Source organism: Uranotaenia lowii, chromosome 2 (genome assembly GCF_029784155.1).
Source record: "Uranotaenia lowii strain MFRU-FL chromosome 2, ASM2978415v1, whole genome shotgun sequence".
NCBI classification, from domain to species: Eukaryota; Metazoa; Arthropoda; class Insecta; order Diptera; family Culicidae; genus Uranotaenia; species Uranotaenia lowii.
In genome coordinates, this window is record NC_073692.1 from 192983704 (window position 1) to 192998735 (window position 15032).

A 15032-nucleotide genomic window follows, 5' to 3' on the forward strand; every position below is an offset into this window, starting at 1 on the left:
CAGAAAGTTTCTTCTCCTCCTTCCTCTTTTTCGTCTTCACTCGACAGGCCTGCAAACAATCTGCCTGTTCGCGGTCAGCCTCGGCTTGGGAATCACGTCTTGGTAATGCTCGAAGTGATTTTAATATTACATGATTCAGCGCCACATACTCGTTGTTTAACGTTCTCAGAAGTGGTTGAAAATGGGTTGCCCTCTTCAGGTATAACTAATAAGAATGGGGAAAACCCAAGTCTCAACGTACATGTGAAGGCTTGGGAAACTCCCAGAAATTCAAATACCTGTTTTCTTCTTCATTTTCTGATCCTAACAATTTTGTAGACTTGGGTGAGATTAGTGAGGAAAAATTAAAATTTTTGCATCAAAATAAAATCGAAATTATGCAACTTATGTTGAAAGCAAATTCAATGTTTGAAGCTTTCCAAACTTCTTTTAATTATGCTAAAAAATTATTATAACTTTATGATTCCCTCATGGATTCAAATAGATGTTTAAATATTATAACGCTAGATCTTTGCTAACTAACCAAGATGAATTGTTCTTATTTTTGAAAACTCAAAACATACATATTGCTGCCATCACTGAAACTTTTTTTTAAAGCCAGACAATAACTTGAAAGGCAATGCTTTCTTTAAAATTTTGCGAAATGATCGACTTGATCGACAAGGTGGGGGTGTAGCTATTGTCATCAATAGTCGTCTCAAATTTAGACTTCTTCCTTCTTTTAATACAAAAGTCTTAGAAACAATTTGAATTGAATTATAAACTTCTATGGGGAAAATTATAATTGTTGCCGCATATTCGCCTTTTCAATGTAGCGGTGAACAGAAAAATTTTTTGAAGGGAGATTTACAAAAACTCACCAGAAATAAATCTAAATTTTTTATTATTGGTGACTTTAATGCAAAACACCGATCTTGGAATAATATTTCATCAAATTCAAATGGGAATATTTTGTTTAATGACTGCTCTGCAGGTTATTATACTGTTGAATATCCTAATGGGCATACTTGTTTTTCTTCAATTAGAAATCCCTCCACAATTGATTTGGTTCTAACGGATTTAGACAATGCTCGCCTAAAGTCAATTAGTTACTCATGCGGACCTCGATTCAGACCACCTTCCAGTAACTTTTTATTTATCCCAAATTCCTATTGAAAACCCTTTGAAATTAACATTTAACTTTCAAAAAGCTTACTGGGAGCGATATAGGAATTTTATTGAACGTAATTTGGATGTAAACGTTCCACTGAATTTCATAGAAGATATTGATTTGGCTGTAGAAAATTTGACAACTTCAATAGTCAATGCTAAAGCCGCTTCAATACCTAAAGTTAAACATAAATTTAATCAACCTCTGAGCGATGATGATCTTCAGTTTTTGATACGACTGAAAAACATTCGTCGACGCCAATATCAACGAACTAGAGATCCTATTTAAAATTTATTTATTGGGACCTTCAAAAAGAAATCAAACGTCGTTAAAATTTCATTAGTAACGAAAATTTTGAAAAAGCAGTAGATGACGTAAAACCCTACTCAAAGCCATTTTGGAAATTAACTAAAATTCCCCAGAAGCCAATTCCTACTTTGAAATATGGGAATAAACTTCTTTTTCAAGCTCAAAAATTAGCTCAACAATTTGAGTCTGCTCATGATTTTAATTTAAACGTGGTAAATTAATGCTTAAATTTCTCTTGAATTTGATGATATTTTTTCTAAGCAAAATGTTCTTGTGAGCCAAATATTGATGAACTTAAATTGATTTTCAAAAAAAATTAAAAATATGAAAGCTCCGGTGAAAGATGGAATTTCCTAAATTCTTTTTAAAAAATTGCCTGAAAGCACTTTAATTTTGGCTTACTTTTCCAATAAATGGAAAAACGCCAAAGTAATTCGGATTTTGAAACCTGGAAAAAGTGCTTCAGAGCCTTCAAGGTCAATAGTTTGCTTCCTTCTTTAAGTAAACAATTTGTGAGAGTTATTCTGAATAGAATGATGCTTCACATTAATCAGAATTCTATTTTCCCCCAATTTGGTTTGATTTTTGAAGCAAATATATGGTTGATTTTTGAAGTAAACATATGTATAAAACTACCCCAACATTTTGGATTGATTCTAAACAAAAAATTGGCATGATATTTTCCGTGTTGCAATAATTTTGTTCGTTCTTTAAACATTATTCGACTAGGACTAGGTAGTACCGTAAACTGGGGGAACTTTGATCTCTTTTTTCATTTATTTTGGAATATTTTGGAAAGGGTTGCTTTTTCGAAATACCTAAAAGCTTTAAAACACTTACTGAGGTGAGGAGTATAAAACATGATCATTGATTGCAGTAAATTCAAACGACATTGGTGGTTATAATTAAATGTTTTTTACAAAACCAGATTTCGAGTTTCGGGGTTATTTTGATTACTATTGTTTTTTACGTATTTCAACATCTTCAAATTTATTGTTTTGATGCCATTTAGCACAGAAGATCGATAACAGTATTTATTTGTTTGGATTCAATTGAATGTTTCAACGTTTTCTTTCAGAAACAAATATACTCAAAAGATGGACAATGCTGCTGCATACATTTAGGGGCAAAAATTATAAAATTTCTCAATACTTTTTGGCCTCAAAAACAAATGAAATTTTACCTTCATGCGATTCCCTAAGTTCTCGCACTGTTCCCATGTTCTTATTTTCTTCAAACTTAACCATTTGATAGGGTTTTTAGCCATTTTTTTCTTTACGGGCTTTTTTAGTGGAAAATGACCGTTTATTTTCAATATCCAAAAATTATTATCAAATGACCATAAACATAACACTTAAACTAAACCTAAACCAAGAAAGAAGTTGAACTTTCAATTAAACAACCCATTTGGTCCTAAATGCTTAAATTTGATCAGTAGAGATGTTTGATTGTGAGCCTTCAAAAAACCAGATATTATAAGATTTTTAAATTTCATTTTAAATAATATAAAAATCTCCTAATAAAAAGTTTTCAGATACTTTAACTTTAAACTAACGATTATCTGCAAAAATTTCATGTTGATCAAAGTTACCTCGCTGATCAAAGTTCCCCCAGTTTACGGTATCACTGAAAATTCAATTTTCAGGTATTTGTCCACAAGTTATTCACAAATGACAGTGTTGCAATTTTTACAGTCTTTATTTTAACAGGAAATTGAAAATCCATCTGACAAAAATGTTCAAAATGCAAAAAATGACAAAGTTTAGAAAATTGTATTTTTTTATCATTTTTGGCTTTTTTTAGATTCTTAAAATGCAGCTTCCAGAGACAATTCGGAAATAATTACACAATACTACAAACGTTTTAGTAAACACGATACTTGACGTTCTTTCTAACTCAAACATGGATTCATAATTCTATACACCTAATGCTCAAAAAAAGAATAGTTTTGAGAATTTCGAGCAACAAATGCCGCCTTTATATAAAAATATTCTTCAATTAAAGTTTAAAAAAAAAAATTGCGGAATTTTTGGTCGATGGTTTGAAAAAAAAAAGGAATTAACAGTGACCAGTGACGATGACTATGCTCCGTGCATGGCGACCGTAAAAAAGGATTAACAAATATTAACGTGATCTTGCGATTTTTATATAAACCCTGAGGCCCCTAAAATTTTGCTGAACTATGTAAATCTGCTGCCCTCTTAGAAGCAAAACCAGCTCGTGTGGAAGGACCGGTAGAAGAAAGCCGAGTGGCGTAAGTTTTACAATGCCTGAACTTTGGCTTCCAGGCTCCCCGGACTGTTCATCCCCACTATCTGCTGGGGGACTTAGTGGGTGGGTGGATTGTCGTAACCGTTTGCCAGACACCACGCTTGAAAACTAGAAACAAGACCAATCGGAATGCACCCGGCAGGGATTGAAAAAGCGGGCGGGATGTTAAAGACTTCGACGTTCTCTATCGTGTGGTGAGTCTGAGTGTTCCTGCCGGAAAAGAACACTAGCAACATCTTTGGCTGTACCATATGTATGTATGCCTCTAGAATCGAGGGTTTTGGGACGGCTTTGTGCAACTGACTGACTTGATAAAATACTTCTGAATCTGTTTACGGCCGGTTTTGTTTTTCGTTTATGGGGTGTTGCAATTTATGAAAAATTGTACACTTTTTTCGCAGGACACATTAAAACAACACCTCCACCAGAAAACTAGTGCTTTTGAAATCAACGATGGAAACAGTTTTATTTTCACAAAATCATTCCTTCAGGTTCAGTTTATTTATTTCGTCGCCATTGCTTTTTATGCTCTCAACAGCGATATCCAAACGTTCAATTACTCAAATTCATCTGTAAACCTTGAGGTGGTTTTCCTTGTAATGCCTTCAAATCAGCATAAAAGTAACCTCGTCAAATATCCATCAACTGGTCGTATGAACAGCAATACATTAGGGTTATTTACATCCATGTTTTGTCATACATAATTTAGAGGAGCACAGAGAAAAAATCTTGACCCAGCAGCCAACCTGAGGCGGCCAATTAGATATCATTAGGTTTGCACCGGAGTGCGAAGAGAAGCCCCCCGGGAGCATATTTCGTCCGATTGCAAGCCAGTTTATTACTTACACCCGGGACGAAAAAGACGTGTCAGGAAAATTATAGGTAGGCCCACATCTCGTCCTGTTAGGCTGCACGCTCTGCTTGCCCCGACGAAAAGTTAAAAGGATGCGCATACTTAACGAAAAAAAAAAAACAGTTTCAAAAATCACCACATCAAACGATAAGTGAGCCGCTCCGAAATGATAGTTTGCCTTATTCCGATGCTTTTTGATACGAACACCTGAAATAAGCTAAGAACACAGCATATTATTTAAGTATGACAATAGCAATTCGAAAAGGAATGATTTGAAAAAATTAACGTTTTTCGATATTTCAGTCTATACTAGCAATCAAATTAATTTCATAATCATCAAAGTAACGTGTTTGAAAAAAGAAAACAAATTAGAAAAAATGCAAGCAGCATTTAAAAAAAACATTCGCAAGGGCTATTTAACCACCTAATCGAAAATGATAACTTTGACTATACCCAAGGCCGGATTAAGGGGGGGGGGGGGGGGGTGGTCAATAAGGGCAATTTTTAAACAATTCTATTTATTTCGTCAACCGTAACGTAGACTAGTTTGATACATGTGCATTTCCTTAAGAATAGGTTTAAGCACGGGCTCCCTGGCTCAAAAGTTTTAACATTACTTTAATCATACTGATTTATTTTTATCAAATCTATAAATAAAATCAAAACTAGAAAATCGGAATAAAACGTAAAATAATATCTAGAATAATTTTTCTCTTACATAAGTTAAAGGGACCCCCTAGAGTAAGCAGTGAAGGAGTTCATTCGCATTTTACGGACTGAGAATATCAAAATTTTGGTACTGAATTCCAAAATTTTCAAACCAAAATCTGAACAAAAATAATGTAAACAGAATTAGAAAAAAATAAAGAAGAATATGAGAAAAACATCTCAATTTTTTTTATCGAAACATGTCAGTTGGGTTATTCTGTACACAACAGGAAAAATAAAGAAAAACATCTTCTTTTATCATTACGTACAAACGTTTTACACTATAAATATTTATAATTACGTTAACTTTCCAAATAATGGTTACTGCACTAAACTAGCAGCTAATCCCATCAAAACTGGCTCACAGTGCTAGGAGAAAACAGAGAAGTTTTATGATAAACATTTCAGAATTTTACCCGGGCAGTATCAGGGTTAATACCGGGTATTATAATTATTTTTCACGTTTCAATCATTATGATTGAAATTTCCGTTGGTTTATAAATCCTAAACTCTTTTTCCCTCCCTATTTTTTTAAACTAAAATATTAAAAAAAAAAAAAAAAACTGTAGTTGCTTAATTTGAACCATTCGACGGTACTGAGTTTCTTTATTGAATTTCTATCCCATTATCTGTCTTAGGCTTGAAATTCGTATCGAAACATTTTCAACTGATTTAACCAAAATTTCATTATAAACTGAAGTATATATCCTGAATTCAGCATATCATTTTCCAAATGATCATTTACAAATTATCATTAAAACGTTGTTGAGTTGCTAATATCATTGAGTGATTCTCTTAACATGAATATTTCTATGTTTTTAATAATTAATCTTATATTTTTCCAGATCCATTTCATTGAGATTTTCAAGTCAGTTACTGAAGTTCAGTTTCATGGCTTTGCTGAATTTCGAGAACTCAGGATCTTTGTTTAAGGTATTAAACTCATTTGGATTTCTTATCTCATTTCTTCCAAGATAACTGACTCAGCAATTTAAACATTTCATCTCTATTTCGATTTTTTTTTCAATCGATCATTATCGTACTAATACTAGGGTTGCCATCCGTCCCGCAAAAGCGGGACATGTCCCGCTTTTTTAGCAAATGTCCCGCTGTCCCGCTTTTTTTCTCAAAATGTCCCGTTTTTTTTCTGAGAAAACTTTTGTGGTAGACTCAACACTCTTCGATTCTACCACTTCTAAATAGTTGGTCCGTGCTTGATGAAAACGCTTCTTATAAAATTTCTCCTCGATCAACTCCTGTGATATTTTTTCTAATCTTCTTTTATCCATTTATGATTTTGAAAATTAGTAATGTTCTTACTAAAAGAACAGGATTTTCACCGAAAAGGCTGTAAAAGTTAAATAGGTAACACTTTTATGAAGTTTCACTGGCTTACACCGGAAAAACCTAAATTTAGCCTCAATTTAAATTCATTGGTTCAACACAGAAAATTATCCAAATATGATATTTGTTGAGTATTTTTTCTCAAAATAAGCAGCAGATTTTCAAAGTCTATAAAGGACAAGATTAAATTACTCGTTTAGTTCTTAGCATCTATGGTTGCCAGAATATTTTCCGGACATACCCGGACAGGGCGAATCCGTTCAATTTTATCTTAAACCCTGGCATTATCTGGGCATCGGATTTCAAAATTTTTTAACCATAATCCGTGTAAATTTGGTTAAAAAAAACCACGGAATTATTTAAAAACAATACATTTGAAAATATTTTTTCACATCAAAACACATAAGCAGATTTTAAATCGTACTTTAGATTTCCGAAAAACTGTTCATGATTATTGAAAATAAACTTGCTAAAAAGTCGTGTTTTGGAAGCAAAATAAATATAATAACTCAATTTTATTTTTATTTAGTTTAGTTCAGTTTTGGAAATAAAGTAAATAAATCTGTGCAAAATCCAGGATTTTTCTAAGAAACCCGGGAAACCGGGCCAGACCGAACTTTTCCTAAATTTAGTGTCAAATATCCAGGCATAGCATCACTAAAGAAATCTGGTTCAGTTAAGCGTTCCGTGAGCACGTTCTAGCAATTTTAATATTTTTCTCTTGAAGAAAATATTTTTCAAGTTGTTTGCAAATGATGATGGCTTCAGATGTTTTTCCGAAATCCTAGCAGAATCCCTTGAATATAACGCTTAAAAAGTCAAATTCCGGATGAAATAGATCAGGACTACCAAGCGAAAATAAACTTTGTTCTATCAATTAATGAAATAATTGACGAGTTAAAATAAATGAACTTGGTAGATGATCAGAATAGGCTGTTTAAAAATATAAAAGCTTTCTTCAAATTTCAGATTTTGAATTACTTTGAACTACAACATTGTCGATTGAATGGTTCGCAGTTTACAAAGATTTCAGTTTTCTTGAGAATTTAATTTCTTAAACAAATTTCATTTATCTTTTTTATTACTTTCTATGAACTATTTCAGCTGAAGGAACATACACATTTGAATAGGAATGACTTAAAAAAATCAGTTTAACCCTTTCCTTCCCACGAGGTTTTTCACGTTTTAAAAATAAAAATATTGATTTACAGCTGAAGTTCTAGAACAAAAGATGCATAATTTAAGCCTACTTTAATGATCCATTTGATAAATTTGGGTTTTGAGGTGGATCATATGTGCTCCATTGGGAAGATAACAACACATAGGGTGCAAATGAAAAACCGGAAATAATTGCAAAAAAACATTGAATTTCATCACTTCATTGATCACAAACTAAAATGATCCTATTTGATGAAAATCTTCTTTGGTGTACGCATCCCTCGAAAGTCTATTTATTGAAATATTTGAAATTTTCATTTTTGCCTTGAACAATGGCCGCCATGACACTTTTCGCAAGGAAAACAAAACATGCAGTTTTTCGAGAAAATCACGAACTTTTACAAATATTTGGAGACATGTGGTCATTTAAGAAGATGAAATAACTATCCTGAAGCGATTTTTTTTTGTTGATGAAAAGATTTTCATGAGTATTGATGAGAAGCATCACAAGAAGAAAAGTACGTTTTGTTCCCAGTGTATCATCAGTGATCCACTTTACTTACTCAAAAATTTATATGTTTTAGTTGAAATCTAAGTAAACCATCAATTGATTCTGCTTGCATATGCAATCTTCTTCACTTCAGTATTTTTGTTTGAGAGAAATTATAAAAACTTGTCAAGTTATTGAACAACAAATGACAACTTGATTTAAATCCGAAAAAAAACCGACTTTTTTGCAGCTTTTGATCTGCCAAGCAAAACCTAGCCAACCGAATTTCTTCAAATTTCGTGCAATGTTTCTTCATTCATATCTACACATTCGGTGAAAAAATGGTGTTGATCCAAAGCGCCCAGTTCAAGTGCGAGCTGTCCAAAGTTGTGGATCACCTGTGCTACCATGGGAAGGAAAGGGTTAAGAGTTTCTAAAATGTCCCGCTATTTTCGTGAAATGTTCCGCTTTTTTCTGAAAGTATCTGGTAAGCCTAACTTATACCCCTTTGGCTTTGAGGGCATCGAATAAAACTTTTTCACATTTAAATAAAAATTTGTAAAAAAAAAATTATCTTATGAAAATCCTATTCATAAACATCTCACGAAAACGTTTTTTTTTGTCTTTCGGTGGAATAAGACGGAATTGGCTATAGAAGCGCAGATTTTTATGGCTGCTGCTGCTGATTGTTTTGATTTTGTCTTCCGGTGGAATAAGACAGATTGGCTTTAGAAGCTCAAATTTTGAAGGCTCCTTCTGCTGATTGTTTTGATTTGGCCTTCCGGTGAAATAAGACGGATTGGCGAATCGAGATTCGTAAAATCCCGACAGATACCAGAAACAAGCTTCTAGGCAGACATCAAGGTTATTTGAAGACAGCATACTGAACTCATCTCAAGTTCTTTTACACGTTTAACATTTTTTGTATTCTCTGGGATAGTATTTGAAAAAAAATCGATTCATAGGGCCCCCCGAGAAAAATTGCCCCGTGCTTCTTGGTGGCATAATCCGGCCCTGACAACAGCTGTCAAAAGCAAAATTCAAATCGCAATTTGCTCAATACCTCAATCACCAATTTAAATTCTTTGTTTTGAAAAAAAAAACAAAAAAAGGTTCTTCATCGAAAGCAGCTTAAAAGAATAAAAAAATTAAATTCAAATTCCATGGCAATACATATTTGAAAGTTCAAGAGTTAAATTCAAAATTAAAAAAAAAATTCAGAACCACATTTCAATTTCTTTTGTCAAAATCATAACTTCAAATGAAGATTATTTAAGTAACAAATTGCAAATAAAGTGAAAATAAAAATTAAGAATCATATTTACAATTAGAGCCAAAACAGGAATTGATTTTTTTCAATTGAAATTCCAAAGGCTTACTTCAATTTAATATATTTAAAACAGTCCAGTACCTTTAACAAAGATCTCGAGTTGTAAACAAAAACATAAAACTAAAGAAACAACACCAGACTTCAAAATCTCAATAAATTGAATCTCAGAAAATAATTACCTTAAAATCTAAAGCATTAAACTTCGATGAAAACAGTTGGAAAAGCTTCAATTCTAGTTTCAAATCTGAGACTTAAACTGTTATGAAAAATTTAAAGAAAAACTCAGTATCGCCAATTAGTCCTGCTTCAGCCACAACCGTCTTTTTAATTTTGATTTTTTATCGATTTTTGGAAAACGCGTACAGAAAGTTTAAACTAACGAAAGTGTTTATAATGATCGTAAAACTGATTCCAAATTGCTCGGTTTATTAATAAGCTGGAACAACTTTAAATTTCAAATTATTTTCAATGTTTTCCATCACTTTTTTCATATTTTATTTATTTCAATAATACCCGACATTTACCCGGATATTGACCGGATGAAACTCAGCCATTTTTATTTTAAAGTCTGATAACACTAATTTACAGCATTTTTTAATTTAGCAAACAGAAGGTTACTTTTAATGTGAAATTGGGCGCTGAATCCGAAAATGATATCCAAAAAACCGTTGGGGTTAAATATTTGTCTTAATTCAGACTTTAGGAAAATTATTCATAAGAAGCAATCGGTTAGTTAAGACAAAACTTATTAACGACGTCAAGTTATGTCGTAAGACGGAATACTACGAAAATAAATAAATAAATTATTAATTAAAAACCAGTATTTTTGCTCCCGTGTAAAAAACATAAAAATCCCATTCACGCTTGATACTCAAGAAACCCCTACCCATGGTTTGATGTTTTTGAAATCTGGCATGTGACCTAATAAGCAATTTTTACTTGGAGCGAGTGAAAATTGTCATGATAAATTCTTCATATACTAAGATAAGTAAACTGCCGTTCGTTGAATTATTCAAAAATTCAAAAATTACTGTTATAGAAAGCTAACCAGAGCTTCTTCAATTTTCCACCGATTTTGATAAAAAACCACTCGAAATCTTTGCTTTGAATTGACATCAGGAACATATAGAAAATCATATTTTTAAAATGTTACCATCAAGTCTAAAATTGTCGATAAAACAAAATTTTCTCCCAAAAAATTCGTTTTTTATATTTTTTTCTATCATGAGTTCACTAATATCAACAATACCGTTGATTATACGCAAAAATGAAGTTCAGATGATCGATAGTAAATTCATCCACCTTCAATATAAAAAAATATATTTTAAATTAATGCTAGTGCAGATTTATCGCCCGATTTGTATAATATTCAAGTTCATATTTTTTTTAAATTTAGTAAACTAGTGTAATTACTTTAATTTATTGAATTTTGTCTAAGTTCAGAAAAAAATTCCAGCCGCTGTGTTCTAATTTAAATGTTGATTTTTTTTCATATTTAAAGTATAGCATTTGATTCACTGGGACTTCCTAACATAAATCCTTTATTGAATAGTTAATAGAAAATGTTATATTATTTATTGAAGGGCATTCCGATGACTCGGATTTATTAGGACATGCCCGGGTTTTCAAGGTAAAATGGACAAGTTTAGCAGTCCACTGCCTAGCTTGATTGCCAGAATATTGAAGAATCAAGTCCTTATTTGCTGGATTTATTCACATTATAAAAAAATCAAATAAATCAAAATGGGTTTGAGCTTGCTTTACCTAAATGATTTTTTTGGGAGTTTGAGAAACAATCTGAAAGCTGCTGAAGTATTTGTTCAAAAAAAACAAAATTTGAGCTATCCTAACATTTTTTGGTGATAAAAAAAAGGATTCTGCTTAAATTTGTCCGGTTTTTGTGTTGTTGTTCCAAATGCCCAGATATTTTCAGGTTATGTAATAAAATAATCCTGATTGACTGATTCCACATAATGCGAAAAAATTCTGCAATGCATACTCTAGGGACACTCTTAACCTATATTAGAATGAACTATACGGGATATTATTTCACGGGGCCCCCTTGGCTAGTTTATTTTACTTTTAATTTCTAATTTTCTAGGTTTAACTACCTTTCCTAGCTTTCTAGAACTTGAAGCAGCATGATAAAAGTCATGTTTAACTTTTTTTCCGCTCGGGAGACCCCCCTGAGCCGGGAGGCCCGGAGCATTTGCCTCCATTGCCCCTCCTCCCCTTAATCGACGTATTAGAATAAGTTTCCCTATCAGTCTAACAACTCACGAATAAATTTTAAATTGTGTTGTTTTGTAACACACTGTAAGGTGGTCTAAAATTATTCTTCGTTAATTTTTGTTCTCTAAAAAACAGGGATAGGAAAAACTCAAATGACTCTTCAATGGTCAAAGTTAATTAAAAAAAGTTTGTTTGGTAATATGTTTTAAGGATATATTAAGGAATTATAAACATAAAAGATTATGTTTATAATTCCAGGTTATACTTATTATTTAAGTTTTTCTATAAAATTACAGGACGTTATAAAATTTTATTTTAAATTTACACCAAGTTTAGTAAACTCCTTCATAACATAATAAAACATCGATAAATACTTTTAAAAAGGCCTTTCTTCTGGAAGTACTGATGAACCTATAAGTTTCAAACCACTTTAGAAAAGTTATACATCAACAATTTAATAAAGGGAGTTCATGAGTCCTTACCACTTTTGAAAAGGTAGAGATTGGAGAATTTTTACTAGTGAAACATACATTTTGGCATGATTCAAGAACTCATGAAACATTAAGAATAGAGTAAAAATTTCAGATCATGAAAAACAAATTAAGAGATCAAGTTTCAGTAAATAATATGATATCATCTCCGCGCAAATTCCAGTTGCAAACTTCATTTTTAAGTTGTTGCTTCTCAATTATGTTGAAATTTGATTTGAAATAATCAAAAAAAAAAAATCAAAATCCAAATAATTATTACAAATGAATAAATTGATTTTCGGCGATTTCAGTCACAAAAAAATCTTAAAACGATTTTTATTTCTTCATCCGACGTTTCGGCATTTATTATGCCTTTTTCAAGGAGTCTATTAACATAACAAAATTAATGGTGTGTTTAAAAAGGTGTTACAATAAATGGTGTACTTACTGAAATTTCTCGTTTTAATTGTCCAACAAGTTTTTTGAATCTGCTAAACTGTCTAATCGGGAAATGTAAGTCCAGTTGTCTGTGGTGTATAGCAAAAATATTCAAAGTTGAGCTTTCTACTTGCATGCAATCTTCCTTGAAATCTGTTCTACTTACTATTGATCTGGTTGCGATGGATATAACACTTTGCAAGTTTTGAAAACGAAAACGGATATAAAATGATTTGCAATATTTTGGATGTTGTTTTTCACTTAGCCACTACTGATGTTTGTTGTATTTTGTGTGTTTGTTGTATTTTGTGTGTTTGGTGTATTATTATGTGTGTTGGTGTGTTTTGGTTTGTTTTTGATAGAGTTGAAAATGCCGGCGTAGATGACACTGAGCCTTTCAGTATCAGTCTTCTTATTGGCCGTGTTGCCATTCCTCGCGATGTGACACATTTCTAATGTTTGTAGACCGGAAGTGAAATTGTGACGATGAATTATTCTCGTGCCGTTCAAATTAAAAGAGTGATCGTGTTTTATGCTGTGATGAAGTAATGCAGTTTGTCCATTTAAATTTGCCATTCGCGGGTCCTCTTTATCCACTCCTTCGCTCCGCAGTTTGTCTAACGCCTTTTTGTTCGATTTGTGTCCGCCAATCCGTTCCTTGAGTGTGTTTGTTGTCATTCCAATGTATTGAGAATCGCAGTCATTGCAAGGAATCGAGTAAACGACGTTCGAAAAATCGTCCTGGTGTACCGGATCCTTTACTTTCGTAAAAATCTGCTTTATTTTAGAAATCGTTTTCGTAGCTAACTTAATCGATGAATAGTCTGTTTTTAGAAATTTTCCGATTTTGTCGGTTAATCCAGGAATGTACGAGATGGATTTGTATTTGTATTGTTCAGTTTCAATCAAATCCACTGTCTTTTTACATTTTCGACTGTTAATTAACCTATGTCGCAGTGAAACAGGATAATTGTTTAATTTTAAATGAGAATCCATTAATTCGATTTTGGTTTTCTCATCTATTTTCGGAAATAGTCGATCAACACGACTGATGAAGTTTTTTGCGACGTTGATTTTCTGGTGAAGTGGATGAATTGACAAATAATCCAAAAAGCGGCCACTAGCGATCGGTTCGTGACTGAAATCGCCGAAAATCAATTTATTCATTACCCAACCAGTCGATAAAAATTTTACTAATTATAACAAATTTTATTTATTTTTGGAAGGTGTAGCAAAGCATACCGGCTCACTGGTCAGCTAGTCAAGTATAAAGGTATTAGAATCTGGTGTCGAATCCTGGTCTTAATCTGGAACTACATATGGTCTTTATACTGATCCTAATCTTGATTCCAATCCCGGTCGTTTTCGGTTCTTATTCTGCTCCTGATGCCGATCCTGATTTTTAACTTGATCATGGCTCGAATCGTGATCTTGATCTTGAACTACATTATAATCTTGAACCCTTACTAACTGTGAGTAAACCTTATTTTATTTTTTTAGCGGCCCACAAAAGTCGCCCATACCAAAAAAACTCATTTGATCCCCCAGGTAATAGACGCTAACTGTTCTCAGCATAGGCAACAAACAAGAAAACCACATTAAAGACGTGGACAAACTTTCATCCTTCTGAGAATATAAGAAATATTATTTACTACGAGGAAATATAAAGATGCAAAAAAGAACTTTACTCAATGAATCTCAGTGGAAGAATATTCCTTTGAGAAGATCCATTTTAATTATTTAAAAATTAATTATTTAATCAATATGTTAATTATTTGTCTATATCAGTATTTTATCTGTTAAAACTGCTGAACCATTCCAGAATATCTAACTTATTCGGTACAATTGAGATGTGCACAGACATAGACAGTACAAACAAATATGCGTGTCATGGAAGACCAATACCATACGACAGTTCTTTAAAAAAATTTCGCAAATGATGGACCCATAAATTAAAAAAAAAAATCTTTCTACTTAAAGTTTACATCAAGGCTTATGATTCTTTATCAAAACCTAAAGGACCGTTTACTAAAACGTGCTTACAAAATGCCGTACCCGATCGATTCCAATCTTGATATGTCCAAAGTTGTTAGGTGTTATCGTGAAAGCTCGCAACAACGTATGAGGCAATAAGGCATATCACCTCACGTTTCCTTCACGACGAAAACCATTCTTTCTCTGTCAGTGAAGTGAATGTTGAATTTACCCTCGCATGAAAGTTCCCAGCCAATTCCACCCACTTCCTCGGTGTGAAGCATCTGATTTTTTTCCTTAGGAGA